Source organism: Delphinus delphis, chromosome 2, assembly GCF_949987515.2.
Source record: "Delphinus delphis chromosome 2, mDelDel1.2, whole genome shotgun sequence".
Classification (NCBI taxonomy): Eukaryota; Metazoa; Chordata; class Mammalia; order Artiodactyla; family Delphinidae; genus Delphinus; species Delphinus delphis.
The window spans coordinates 44,005,042-44,014,789 of record NC_082684.1 but is presented as its reverse complement, the minus strand read 5'-3'; positions in this window follow the sequence as shown (position 1 = coordinate 44,014,789).

The window sequence follows — 9,748 nt, the reverse complement described above, 5'->3', positions numbered from 1 at the left end:
CTTTAGCCAAGGGTAGCTTGAGAAATGGTTATAATATGAATTTTTCTTCTTATTGGTCTTGAGGACCCTCTTTTGTATGTCCAACTGGGTTACTGCCTACATTTCATATTCTAATATCTGGGTTCTTACTTCCGTTAGAGATTTTCCTAGGTTCCCTTGCATAACAGCAAATACTTATATAAAGTTTACTTTGTACCAGATACTGCTCTAAATATTTACATATTAAGTCTCACAACAAACCTCATGAGATGTGTACCATTATAACTGCATTATACAGATAGGGAAAATAAGGCACAGAGAGGTTAAGAACTTGCCCAAAGTCACACAGCTAATATGTGGCAGAAACTGAGGATTCAAATTCCATGTGATTAACTATTGTTATATTGCTTTTCTAAGTACCAGGTACTTGATCGCAGAACTTTTAAGGCTTGCTCCCACCAGTATGTTCAGAAAAATACCTATTTCTATTCCTTTTTTATCCAGTTTGGCATTCTAAACTCTAAATTAGTTTGAGTGGAGAAGGACCACAGAGGTATGGGAAGTAAGACCACACAGATACTATCTGTGTTTCCTTCGTAGATGAAATTAAGATCTTTCAGAATTTGCACTTGCAAAAGTACATGCAATTGTCTTAAACCTCTCATTTTCTCATGCCCTTAATTTTTAGGGCCTAGTGAGTTAACCAAAATTACAGTCCTATTTAAGTGTCAGAAAATTAAAGTACATAAAAGATCATACGTGAATTTTGGGATCTAATCATTAGACCAGGCCCTGCCTTTAGCAATTCATTAATTTTTATTTTTTAAAAAATAGCCTTTTTTTTTTGAGATTTAATGGATCACATATTCCTAATCAGAAAAAATAAAACAATTTCCATTTTGAGATATATATCTATGGTGAATCCAGGAGAAAAAAATATACTTTTGGTGTCTCTTCTACAGCAGATCTACTTCCTTGCTTTCTTATCAACTGAAACCAGGCCATATGGTTCCAATAATGGAAAATAGATTCACTTCTTTCCAGGATTAAAAAATATAATTGAAATACATGCAAAATTTATTATATGTTTGTTGACACTAAATTTCTTTGCAAAGCCACACTTCTATTACTTAATAAAAAGATAATACATACTGATAAGACTTTAAATGTCTATTGAAAAAAAATCACAGTTGATTAAAAATGTTGAATTATTTTTTATCTTATGCAAAGATATTTTACTGTTGTGCAAGATTGCCCTCTTGTGTTTTCTCTAGCTAAATCATTATTATTATCAATTTAATATTCAGCTTGTAACTTTTCAATCTAAAATTAACTCAGTACTAAATGAACTTCAAAGCCTTATATTCAAAACCATATAAATCAGAAACTAATGTTAGTGCTATGGCTTGTGATACATTCTACTCCTTTAAATCTCTGAATTAATCTATAAAATACTATGAGCTAAAGTTAACAAAAAGCAGAGTTAAGCAGAAGTAATTACATAAAGAAAAATTTAGAATTATGTCAAGGAATACTAAAACCCTGATATTAACTACCCACTTTACCAAGTTATGGAAAATGCAGCCAATTAGCCTATTAATATAGGTCTGGCTTAATACCCTTGCAGTCAGTTTCTCCCTTTAGCTCACTTAGTTATTATGGGTACATAAAAGCACTGTTAACATTTTAAATTATTTTCTATGATTTTTTCCTTGTGTATTAAATTAGCAGTTTTCTTTTAAAAGTTGCCTAATTAAAACAGGTACTCTCATATGTTGAAATGTAAATTTGGTACACTCCTTATTTGGTAAGTCAAATTGACAGTATATGTTAAAAGCCTTAAAAAAGGATTATCAGGTTTGCTTCTAGGAATTTATCTCAAAAGCACAAACTTAAGTACCCCCAAAACTTAATGCTCATACTACTAATCATAGTATTATTTGAAGTGCAAACATTCGTAACAACCTAAATATGACTGTGTGTTGAATTAGATCGGAATAGAATGATACAATGGAATTTTTTGCAACAATTAAAATTTTAATTTAATATTTAAAATAATACAATTTTTGTTCTGATGTTAAGTTTAAAAAATTCAGGATATAAACACGTGTGTGTGTATCACAATGGTTTTCTAAAAGCAGTTCTCCCAAGACTAAAGAAAGTCTAAAAAAAAAATGCCTTAAAATATTAATAGTGGTTGTCATTTGGGGGTAGCACTATGGTAGCTTTTTCTGTATTTCACTTGTTGGTACTTTACCATGTTTTATTGTTGAATAATGTATTATTGTTATAATGGGGGAAGTCCCCATGTTCCTAATATCAGCAGAATTGAGGTACTGCCTTCAGATCTGGAATTTTTCGGGCTTTCTGTACAAGCTCAGAAAGCTTTTGTAAAGGAAACTAAGACCTCAGAAACTAGCTCAGATGTAGCCAGTTGAGCCACTGAAGAAAAGTAGAGGGGTCCCTAGATCAGTGAAAAAGTGGGGAAAGTTCTTAGGATGGATACTTTCTCTCCTAACACTTCATCCTTTAGAAGAGAAAAAGAGTCAGGTGATGGATGATTCCTTCTCCAAACACGTAAAAGAGCAAACAAAGCAACAACCATTTATTAAATGCTAAATATGTGCTAGGCTGGTTGAAAAGGGTCAGAAGCTAAATGTGATGAATGGCTGAGAGAAATGAAGGATGGCTACAGCATTTCACCTCCAGCCCTCATGTAGGAACTTATCAGCTAGATTGGAGCTAAAGAGCTGGTCTTTCTACATGCAGTCCTGCAACAATTTTCCAGACTGCAGCAAGAGCGATCTTTTCAAAGAGCAAACCTTCAACAGATTCCCAGTGCCCCTGGGGATAAACTCTAAACTCCTTATGGTGGCTGACAAGGCCCTTTATCATCTGGCTTCGGCTTACATCTCTAGCCTCCTCTTCAGCTTCCACTGCACATTCCAGGCATTCTGACATTCACCAGGCTTTTCCTCAGGTGTTCTCTCAGGTTGGACTCATCTTGTCTCCTTTATCTAGCTAACTCCCGCTTACTTTTCAAGTCTCTGGTTAAATGTCACCTTCATCGGGAAAACTTAGCAGTACCCGCTGTGTGCTCCTATTATAATCACTGCTTCCCTTGTCAAAGCCCTTTCTGTATATAATTAAATTCTCTGGTTTAATTGTCCTTCTCATCTGGACTGCAGGCTCAGTGAGGGCCAGGGCTGAGTCTCCCCCGTTCACCTTGATACTATAATGTATGACCAGGGAGCAATAAATATTTACTGAATGAATGAATAAGTGCATGAATAAGAGAAATAGCCTAATTATATTCAGCTTCTCCAAACTTTCTTTAAAGAGGTACTCTAATTGATGCAAGTGCATATCAAAATAAAGAGGACACATGTTGTGATGGTGGTGGTCCTGGGGATGCTGGGAGTTCTCCACTCAGCACTTTAGTCCTGCATCTTGTACTCACTTAACAGATATATGTGTACATGCACAAATGCTTCAAGAAATTTTTCAAATTAATTTTTCAAGCCTGTAGTGGAAAAAAAAAACCACTGATACACTGGCCAGTTTTTTTTGTTTTTGTTTTTTCAGTACGCGGGCCCCTCACTGCTGCGGCCTCTCCCGTTGCGGAGCACAGGCTCCAGACGCGCAGGCTCAGCGGCCATGGCTCACGGGCCCAGTCGCTCCATGGCATGTGGGATCTTCCCGGACCGGGGCACGAACCCGTGTCCCCTGCATCGGCAGGCGGACTCTCAACCACTGCGCCACCAGGGAAGCCCTGGCCAGTTGTTTTTAATTCTTAAAAAAAAAAGGATACCTTCATTCAACAATAGGGGACTAAATAAATTACGATTCATAAAATAGTTATCTTTAAATGCATGGGAAAATAACAATATTATTAATAATATAATATTAAGTTTCTTTACAAAGTACACAAATTACATACATAGAATAAGCTAATCTCTCCCACATAAAAAGAAATTTCATAATATATACTGTATTTACATAATACAAAATCAAAAGGAAATGCATTGAAGACTAAATTGTGATTATTTCTGAGGATCATCACATGTAAACTGCTTTTCTTCCTTACATTTTTCAGGATTTCTCTCAGAATGAGTGTGTATTACTTTCATTAAAACACCAAGGGTTATCAAAAAATTTCTGAAATAAAATGAATTCCTTTATGTGTAGGCAGTTGTTTCAAAATTTGTTTTAAGACTCAAGGATAGGCATGAATATTTTTCATGCAGCACAGATATACTTAAAAATATTTTATACTGAATAGATTTAATAATGCAATGACCTTTAATGCAGATGCTACGAGGAGACACTACAAAACTATAATCATCTTAAATTTAACTTAAATATCCTTATGTTCAAAGTTTTTCGTATTTCTCAAGGGGAAACAATTTTATTAAAGAATATTTTGTGGACTTCCCTGGTGGTCCAGTGGTTAAGGCTCCGGGTTTCCACTGCAGGGGGCACAGGTTTGATCCCTGGTTGGGGAACTAAGATCCCACACGCTGCACAGCGTGGCAAAAAAAAAAAAAAAAAAAAAAATGGTCTGCGAAATGGCTTAGAAAGTAAATTAACGCACATATTATTATGCCAAGCACAAATAAAATGACATTTTAAAACAAGACTAAAGGAGAGGTTAGAGGCAATTAACTAACTGTATAGTTACTCGAAGTGGATTAGGGGAGAGGCTAACTTGGGCAGAATTACCACTTGAAATAGTCAGGCCATAAGCAGCAGTTCAGACAGCTAGTCTGGGAAAGTCCCTCACCTGCACCACCTATCTCAATAGATCTAGGAAGTTGCTTTTTCTTTTGCTTGAACAATAGGCCCAGTGATAAGCAAAACTGTCCTCCTCCAAAGCTCCCTGAAGTGCAAAAAGACTAAGGAGATCAAAGGGACCATTAGCCACTCCCTGAACTTCAAAGGTTTGTCCTATGGGAACTCTGAGAAGCAGCTGTGAGATTACTTGGAGACTTCCATTACAGTGTATAAATATAACATTACAAATATCTTGGTCACCATATTCTTTTTATTTCCTCACTGTGGTTGCATTTTAGGTTTTACAGTTTTGTACACATATTAAAAGGAGTAACAAATCAAAATATATTAGGACTAGAGACTTACCCACCCCGGTGAGTCCTGAGGCACTATTCTTAGCATTACATTCATATCGTGCTAAGTCTAGATTTTCAATGTCTTGATCATTTCTATACTTCCTCATTCAGAAAAAAAGTAATAAAACAAGCATTTAATTTCACATAGTTTGTGTTTTAATGCAATATTCAAACAAAACAATTTAACTTTCCTGGACTAGTTTCACAGACCCAGTCCCTGTAATGATCAACGTGTCTGTTCTAAACCAGCTTTAGGATGGAGCTGACTCTATGAATGGCAGAAGAGAGGAAAAAACCTGGATTCTCAATAATATCATTGAACCAACTAACCCTGAACTTCACCCTGCTTCTGATCTCTTTTACATGATCTAATTCACTCACTTATTTAAAAACTAGATTGAGTTGTTTTTTCTGTTATCTGTGGCCAAAGTACCCCAACCAAAGTTTAGATTTGATTATTTGGCAGTGGGGAGTCACTGAAGAGATTTAAACAGGAGACTGACATAATCAGTTTGCATTTTATGAGGACAGGAGTGGCAGAAGTGCTGAGGTTGGAGGGTGGGATGGGAGACAGGCTAAAAGTTACTGAGGCCTTACTATGTGCTTTGTGCTAGTCTAAAACACTTTACATATATTAATTCATTTAACACTTCCAAAATTCTATGAGGCATGTAATATATTACCCACGTTCAATAAGAGGAATCTGAAGTCCAGAAACATTAAGCTGTCCAAGACCACATAGCTAGTAAGTGGCAGAGCCAGGATTTGAAGCCACTTTTATTATAGACATTTCTTTATGCCTCCCTCCTACCCTCCAAGCCATAATCAGAAGAAGCTCATCTTACTCTCAGCCTCAAATAGACCTAATTGATATAAAAGTAAGCCCAGCCCCTTTCCAGTAATTGACACAGAAATAGGCTGGCAACTCAGTTCTGGTTTGACTCCTAACCATCAATTCATACTGCATACTTCATAGGGTTATTGTGAGAACTGAATGGGTTACTGCTTATAACATACTTGGTATGGGGTAGGCCCACATAAACGCTAGCTACTACTATTATGATTGTAGACCACTATTATCAAGAAAAACAGAGAAGGAATGTTCAGAGAAGGAGGGCAAAGGATAGTGGTATGACAGAAGCCAAGCAAAGAGTTTTCAGTAGAGCACAGCAGGATCAAATGCCATGGAAGAATAAAGTGACACGAGAGTGGAAAAGAGTTTATTGGGTCTAGCCTTTATAACGGGTGACTTTTTTTTGGCCAACCTCTGCGGCTTGCAGGATCTAAGTTCCCCGACAAGGGATGGAACCCATGCCCCCTGCAGTGGAAGGGCGGAGTCCTAACCACTGGACCGCCTGGGAATTCCCATAAAGCATGACTTTTGCCAGAAAGGTGTTAGTGGAAGGGCTGAGGTGGAAGCCAACCAATTGGCTGAAGAGCAAACTTGCACCTGAGTGGAGACAGTGAGTGGCTACATATCTATTGCAGACTAGCAGTTTCACTGTGATGGAAAGAAGAGGAAGAAACCATGGTAGCAGGTCTCCAGATGGAGCACATTTATAAACTTTGAGGCAGTAGCTAGCAAAGGTACCATTGACAATTCAGGAGAGAGAAACAATGATGGGACAAGTCCCAAAGAAGACTGAAAGAGATGGCATCAAGCTCACAGGTGGAGGGAGGCATTAGTCTTGAAGAACTGGCCGTCTCCCTCCCACTAAGACTAGGGGGAAGGAGGTTAAGAGTAAGTTCAGATATAGATGCATTTATAGGAGGGGAGAACATTGAGGGAGTGCACCTATGGAATACTTCATTTTTCTTAGTGAAACGGTGGCAGAATCATCTGCTGAGAAGGAGTGTGAAGCAAGCACTGTAGTGGTCAAGGATAGCTGCTGCTGGATGAAGCAAGCCTGGAAGACAGGTAAGATAATTCTAGAGTGCTGTGCTGGGAGCATAGCTAAATTGAAAACCGAGAGTTTTCGATAGCTTTAATATGTAGGTAGGAATACCTAATTCTCCCCAGTCCAGTTGGAGATTTGTGAATCAGCCTGTCCATGTCTTTGGGCAGGTTATGAAAATTAGAATGAGGTTGAAAGTACTAGAAATGGGAACCATTTGACCATAGCGCTCTCCGGTTCCTCATACTCTCCTGGGGCCTCAGTTCTACAAGCAAAATCTGTGCCTACAATGGGGCTTGCCAACCACTGTTCTCAAAGGGAAAGAGGGTCAAAGAGCAGACTGTCAGCACTCACCCCTCCCCACCACAAGTTCAAGGGGAAGAATCAAATTGTTAACTAAAACACTTTACCTGGGAATCTCATAGTGTTCCAGGATTACAGGTGGTAAAACAATATACTAATATTCATACTTTGATTAAATTCTATAGCCCTCAAATTTGATACATGCCTTTTCTTTCATTTAGGATAAAACAAAGCTAAGGACACTCATATTCATGGCTTTATGTATAACAGATAGGATTAGTAGGAATAAGAACCACATGGCATGTAAAATAAAACTACACAAATATTTAATTGTGGTTTGAAACAGACATATCTTTAAACATTGTATGTACACTTGGAAATATAGCTTTGTTTTGTACTTTTTAAAAACCATACATGGGATCACATTGTACTTATTATACATCTCATTTATTTACCCTTAAGGTATTTAGGAGGTCTTTCCATGTAAGCACCTGTGGCAACTTGTAATTTCCAAAGACGCCACAGCCAATACTTCTGGTCCCACATGCTCTTTAAGAACTTTACGTCTCCCCAATCAAGAGATAGGGTCTATTTTCCCTCCTCTGGAACCTGGACAAATAGAGTGCAGCAGAAATGACACTGCATAATTTCTAAGGCTCAGTGATAAAAGGCAATATGCTTTTACCTGGCTCTCTCTCTCTGTTAGCACACCTGCCCTTGGAACCCAGCCACTAAGCTGTGACGAAGCCCAAACTAGCCCATACTAAAAGACAACATGGTCTACATGAGATCAAACTGCGGTCTCCCAAACTGCGGTCTCCAGCCAGCAACAACCATCAACAGGAGAGTGAAAAGTTTTTAGATGATTCCAGTCCTCAGCCTCCAGTCTTCCACCTGAAGCCCTATGCACGATGGAATAGAGAAAGTCATCCCTGTTGTGCTCTGTATGAATTCTTGACCCACAAGAATCTGTGAGCATAAGTAGTTGTTTTATACCACATGCTGTGGGGTAATCTGCAATGCAGCTATAGTAGCGGGAGGAGTGCCAATATATGTCTGTTTCAATCTTTTAAACAATTACATAATTAACAGTAATATTCTATAGTATTTATGTATCATAAGATCATTCCTGTATTGATAGATACTTAGGTGGTCTGGAATTATTTATTCCTACTATAGAAAAGGCTGAAATAAATAAGCTTCTACATGTCTATTTGTGCACAAATGTATTTCTATAAAAACCTATAAATGAGTTAATAAATACATGTAAGATATTTAGGACAGTGCCTGGCACATAGTAACACATTATATTATTTTTATCACTATAGGTTGACCTTCTAGATAGAAGGTGATAGTACTTGCTTAACATCTTTGGTGACAAGGACCTTAACGGCTATCCAACAGCTACGCTACAATGTATTCTTTTTTTTACTTTAGATTACGGCAAAAATTGCAGTCAGAGAATTATATCCCTGAAAACATTCATCTGCTGCATACCTGCCCGGTTCTACATTCAGTTTAAAAAACTTAACTTCCTCAGTGTGCTGGTGAGTTAACACTACCTGTGTTTCTCTTATGAAAATCGTGGCTGTGGACCAGAGCGGAAAGAGCGGAACCTCCCGCTCAGGCGCGTGCGGCAGTTCTCTTCCCTCTGCATCCGCGCAGGGGGACCACTTGTTAAGAGAAGGCTGGGAGCAGGTTCAGGACACCTCTTGACTGGTGCTTCTCACCCTGTCACAATTCGGGTCACAGGTTTAGGAATGTGCTTCTTAGCCATTGTCACTCTCTTTCAACATCTCTAACTCTTCCCCAGGCGTGTTTGCAGCTGCCCCCGCACCTGTTAATCCCATTTACTTCCAGTTTTCCTGGGCGGGGTGAAGGGGATAAGGAGAGAGGAAGAGGACTACCTGTCCACTTTCTCTTGCTTCGAAGCGGCAAAGACTAAACCTAATTCACATTGCAAACGACCAGGTTTCATCAGTCATTCCCATATTTTTCACAGTTCAAAGTTTTTAACTTCCTCTCCTTTTCAGGGATTTTTCTCTCCAGATTTGCTCCATTTTTAAGGGACGCGGGTAGCCCTCCCCCCGCCCCCGGTCAGAGGTAAGGTTAAACGTTGTACAGCCGAGGAAAAGCATTTTTAGGAGACTTGTCCAAGGCCGGGGCAGCAGGCCCGGAGCGGGCGGGCTTCGCGACAGCACCGTGGGAGCGCCTGTCCCGCCCATCCTTCCCGGGCCTCGCGTTGCAAGATCCGCGGTTGAGCCCCAAGGCCGAGGACAGTGGGTTGGGAGCTGGTGACTCCAAAGCCCTCTGCAACTTCCCCGCCCTACAGCCCCACCCATTAGCACGCGGTCTCCCCCGGGGCCCGTAGGAGACACCTTCGTCCCCGCCCCTCCACAGGTCACCTCCCTCCACGCCCCTTTCCCTCGGCCCCGGCAGCCG